Here is a 5,667-nt window from a genome sequence, read left to right on the forward strand (position 1 = left end):
GGGTTTACTCCTATCCTCAACTAAATTCCTTTTTTCCTTAGAAATCAGTCTTTTCGAATAGGTGTTTTTCCTCAATGATAGGATTGAACCTCTACAGATAAGGTTATCTCGCTTTCCCAGCAGATGGGTTGAATAGACTCTTACATTAGAGCTCTCTAGATCCCTGGACATCCTATCTGGTAGTAGGTAATTCTTTTGGCCGAGTTAGCTTAAGGTGGCTCTCGCCACCTGTCTGTCAAGCTCGCTGCAAGCAGGTTAGTTGCCACGCAAGTCGGCAACGCATTTAGGCCTGGGCTTGACTCCTTGGCGGAGTCGATCAAGAACCTTAGGCTTGCAATGGGCCGGTGAGCTTACTCCAGGGCTCCTTCCAGACCCAACTCCTAGGACGAGTTGATTGAAATCATTGAACTTGCAATGGGCTTTATGGGTATATAAATACATATTTTGCTAAATAACTTATAAGCATTCGACGTTCTTAAAAAATATATACAATTATTTTACTATAATTAATAAAACTAAAATCTTATGAGACATACATTCTTATTAAATAGTGTCAACGATCATGAGAGAAAGTCAATTTTTTAAGAGAAAAAATGACCAAAGAGCGTTTAGAAATCTACATCAAGATAAGCTGGTGGAAATGTACTTATATCAACTTTTAATATTCTTATAAACATTCAAACTTAATTTAGACATTTTCATGCTAACCAGAATTCGTATAATGCGCCAATAACCCTCAATCTTTCATATAGACCAAGAGGGTGTTTAGCGAAGCATATAAACTACTCAAAACATCTTATAAGATGTTAGAGAGCTTATAAGCCCCAATAAAGTATTTGGTAATTTTTTTCTAAAAGAGCTTATAAGATTTCAAAATAAGATGTTTTGGATCTTATAAGTTATTTAGAAAAAGTTGACCTTCCTAATTCTTTTTATAAGATCTTATAAGTTACATAAAATTAATATGTCATAAGAAAAATATCCCTCTCTCTCTCTCACACACACACAACACACTCTTTCTCTCTCTAGGATTTAAAAAATACTTTTTACTATTTAATTTTTCTAACATTTGAAAAAGAGAAAATATTAATTATTTAATAATAAATTATTATAGTTAAATAAAAATAAGATTGGTATTGATATTATAATTATTGAAAAATATAAATTCAAAATATTATAAATTATACGACTAGAAATAATCATTGTATTAACAAAGAATATATCAATTATATATCTATATTAATATTCGACTAGTATGAATATACATATATATTATTTTTATTCAAAAGTTTAGGTATTAATTCTTCATTTTTTGTGTTATTATAACAAATTTATCTATTAAATTTTTATTTAGAATTAAACTAATGTATACTATTTATAAAAGCGTTTTAAGATTTTTTTTAAAGCAAAATATATCAAGAAATAACAATTTCTTTGATTCTAATGGTATCATGCCCATTTTAGTCATTTTACCGATAAAAGACCTTATTATGCCAAACACCCTAACACTTATAAGATGTTTTCACATCTTATAAGTTTTAAGGCGAAATTTCACTTTTAGTCCTGTAACTATAGTTGTGTTACACTATTCGTTCTTTATCTTTTGAATGAACACATTTAGTCCTATAATTTAGATATTTTTGACACATTTACAGTCCTATAACTATTGACAAGACAAATTTAGTCTTGTATGTGTTTTACTAAAAACATTTAGTCATGTATGTTTAAAAAGTGTGACACTTTTAGTCCTGCTGTTCCCGAAAAAAAAAAAGAAATGGTGGTCGGAAAAATAGTATAGTGAAACGCACACACAGCTCTGTGGGGTTTTCACCTACTTAATATTATTTCTTACAAGAAAAATACACACATCCTCAACATCCGAAACCCTAATTTTCTTCCAGAATTTTAAATTTCTACTCACAAACCCTAATTTTTCTCCCAAATTCCCCCCTAACTCTCTTATTGAAATCCCCTCCAATTCTATGTCCGAAAATGCACAAATTATGCAAGAATATTCAGATTGACATAATTTTATTGAGGTTTTTGTTTGATAATTGGTAAGCTTTCGAAAATATCCGAGAATTCTTCAAATGCTTTCTTCAATTGCAACTGTGGCATACCTGCTCAGTTAAGAACATCTTAGACAAATGATAATCCAGGACGGAGGTTTCACTCATGTGAAAGTTACGGGGCTAGCTAATGATTTTGTTTATATAATTTATGTTGGTGTTTATATCATTAAGTTTTTTTATTAAATTAAAATCTGCCAAATATTTTCTTTTCATGTAGTGAAACAATAGAGGATGCAACTTCTTTTGGTGGGAAGATCCCCTAATGTGTCCATGGTCAAAAGTCATAATTCCTGGATTGTTGCGAAAGAGTAATGTGAAAGATGTTGAGATCGTAGAATTGAAAAGAATGAACGATGATAAAGGTACTCAAATTGTTGAATTGTATCAGAAAATGAAAGTTAAAGATGCTATTATTTGTCGATTGGAGAAGGAACACAGACGTCAAGAAGGTGTAATTGCTAAGTTGGAGAGGAAGAACAATGTAGTTTGGATGATGTTAACAATATCTTGTTAACTTTTATATAGATTATAGTGGCATGAGGAAGAACATTGTAATTTTTTTGAGAATGATCCTATATGGATATATCATGGTTGTAAAACTTATAGAACTTGATGTACCTGTAATGTATCACTTGTTCCATGCAGGAACAATTTATGTTAAATTGATCAAGCATCATTCAACAATTCCTTCAAAGTATTGGAACAATACAAAAGTTGTCCAAAGTGCTAGTCAATCCAATTTGTTCAAAAAATTGATCAATTCGTTAAAAGTGCAAGCCAATACAATTCGTTCAAAAATTAAACAATTCATTCAAAGTGCTAGTCAATACAATTTGTTCAAAAAATTGATCAACAAAGTGCTAGTCATATCATGTGTTCACCAAAAACAGACAAAATACTGATCAACTTTACAAGTGCCAAAAACAAACATTTTGTCATGCTACATCTAACTAATGAAGCAATCCTTTTTGCTTCCAACCTTCTTCTGTTTTCAATTTCCACCACTTTTCAACACATCTTTTAGATTTGATAGTCATATATTTATTTCCTCCTTTCATTAGCACTTTTGGTCTTGCAGTTGTGCCGGACTCCTGACTTAGAGGTAGTTGTTCGCTAAAATTTGTTGTTATTGGATGTTTGCCCCTGTCTTTTGAGCCTCGTGGTACCTTTAATCCTGATAGTCTTGGTAATAGTTGCTTATGTGCTGGTGAATTTGGCAAATTTGGTGTCATTGTTGTTTAGGATATAAAAACAAACAAATTGGTTGAGATAATAGATTATTTGCATTAGAAACAGATTAATTATGCAAATTATTTGTACCTCTAGTTCAGCTTCAGCAACTAACTCCAATTCAGCTTCAATAACGGATCCTCCATTTTCAGCTTCAGCAACCGATCCTCCAGTGGCTTGTTGTGGCTGTGTCTTCTTCCTTTTGACCTATTTAGAAGCAAGGTCTATAATTAATTTGGAGGCTAATAACATACTGAAAATAACAGACTGTATATAAAGAAAAATGAAGTGCTCACAGTCATTTTTTTTTTTGCAGCATTTGGTTGATTTGTAGCCTGGTCTGTAACCCCAGCTTTTGCATCCACCACCCACTACATAACAACAACATATGCAATTGCATAGAGGTTGTTATTGGGGTCCACACCCACTGCAGTCAACATAATCCCACACTGAGGTCCCTTTAGGTGACAGCCATCCACTCCTATTAGTGGTCTAAAGCTAGCTAAAAACCCATCTTTCAAAACTTTAAAGCAAATGTACATTTTTTTCGAATTTTCTACCACCAGCCCCATCATCAACTGTGCCTACTAATATAGTTGATCCAGGATTTGACCTTCTTAATTCCTCAGCATAGTCCAATAATTTTGAATATTATTCATTTGCAGAACCATCAATCTTTTTCAATGCTTTCTTTTTTGCTCTATAGGCTTGTGTTTTAGACACTTGACATCTGATATCTCTCACATCATTTTTGAAACCTTTCACATTCCTTTTAGGATTACATCTAAAGTGTTCTTCATGTTTCTTTGGAAGTTGGGTGGTGTTAATATTTTTATTTTTCACATGATACTCTCTTATAACAAAAGAACACTCATTTCCCTTCTTTAAAGCATGTATTCTCCAGCCACAATCTTCAGCAACACATTTGGCAATGAAAACAGAGTTATGTTCTTTATCAGAGCTTTCTTGTTCATAATCAGAGCCTAAAACTGATTCCGAGTCATCCTCACTACCCAATAAGTCAATCTTCCCCCATATCACTCCCTCTCAATATCAACTCTTGTATCATTCTCAATTAAGTTAATATCCTCATCCTCAATCCCTGATACATGATTGTCAGACTCACAGCCTATGAATTCATCAAAATTTTCAAGTTATTGTCACCTATTCCTCAGAAACTACAACTGCCCCTTTCCCTTTCCCATCCACAGGTTCAACTTTACTACCACTCCCAGTCACCTGTACATATATATTGATTTCCTTGCTCAGTTCATCTTGAATACACATGCTAACCAACTCATCTACAGATTCTATTAATTTGAAACCATTATCATCCAACCTAAAATACTCTTTGTTTCGCAACAACTCTACTTCATGAATCAACTCATCTAAGCAACTGAGGCAAATGTAATTTATATTAATATAATCAAATATGGTCACATCTCCTCCAATATATTTTGGAGAAGGCACATTGCAGAATTCACCCTCATGGTGAAACTTAACAGTGACAATAAGGCACATTATATTTTGTTCATGAAAGGAAAAAAAAACTTAGCACTAATCTACAGTAAACAATTACCATATTCTAATTTGCTTACCATTGGGATTATTAAACATAAATAAAATAACAACAAGATGACAAAAAATCATTAACTAATCATGCACTCCATTCATAAAATAATGCAAAAAAGTACATAAACACACATTAATCAACATCTTTTATTCAAAAATTCAGAGGCTTTGCATTTTTTATCAAGGCTTTGCAAAAGAGATTTTTATTAAAAAATACTCACCGTATTCAGGTCTGGACCATGCGTTTTTATCTCTACTTCGCAATCTCAAGCTTTCTAATTTACTAAGTCTGGAATCTTTTTTGTGTTTTTGTTCGTAATGTTTGGGGGATTTGGGAAATTAGAGCGCGGTTTAGGGACAATGTAAGGGAGAAATTAGGGCAGGCTTTAATTGGGGGTTTGGGGGAAATGAATATCTGATTGTGTTTTCATTTTTTATTAAGTAACATGTGAAAACACGCGCAGTTCCTCCCGTTACATATCTCACTCGCCGACACAATAGGACTCAAAGTGTTACACTTCTTAAACATAATGACTAAATATGTTTTAGTAAAATACATACATGACTAAATTTATTTAATCAATATTTACAGGACTAAATGTATCAAAAATATCTAAATTACAGGATTAAATGTGAGTTTATTCAAAAGATAAAGGACGAATAGTGTAACACACCTATAGTCACTGGACTAAAAGTGAAATTTTGCTTAATTTAAACATCTTATTTTATTCAAACACTTTAAAAAATTATTTTTAAAATAAGATCCAACATCATATAAACTCCTCAAACCACA

General features: G+C 32.2%; 1 long non-coding RNA gene across 3 annotated transcripts; it reads right to left on the reverse strand.

The window, feature by feature from the left end:
• Window positions 1–2,858: 2,858 nt before the first annotated feature.
• On the reverse strand, window positions 2,859–5,299 carry LOC105159945 (uncharacterized). 3 transcript variants are annotated; one of them, XR_016065116.1, is made up of 4 exons: window positions 5,096–5,299; window positions 3,599–3,751; window positions 3,393–3,509; window positions 2,859–3,276 (listed from the first exon to the last, which is right to left on the reverse strand). It is a non-coding gene; the product is annotated as an uncharacterized LOC105159945 (long non-coding RNA). The 3 variants fall into 3 exon arrangements; XR_847648.3 differs by having other exon boundaries at window positions 3,599–3,760; XR_847647.3 differs by having other exon boundaries at window positions 3,599–3,729; window positions 5,096–5,298.
• Window positions 5,300–5,667: the final 368 nt, after the last annotated feature.

Source organism: Sesamum indicum, linkage group LG4 (assembly GCF_026168435.1).
Source record: "Sesamum indicum cultivar Baizhima isolate 11 linkage group LG4, ASM2616843v1, whole genome shotgun sequence".
Lineage (NCBI taxonomy): Eukaryota > Viridiplantae > Streptophyta > Magnoliopsida > Lamiales > Pedaliaceae > Sesamum > Sesamum indicum.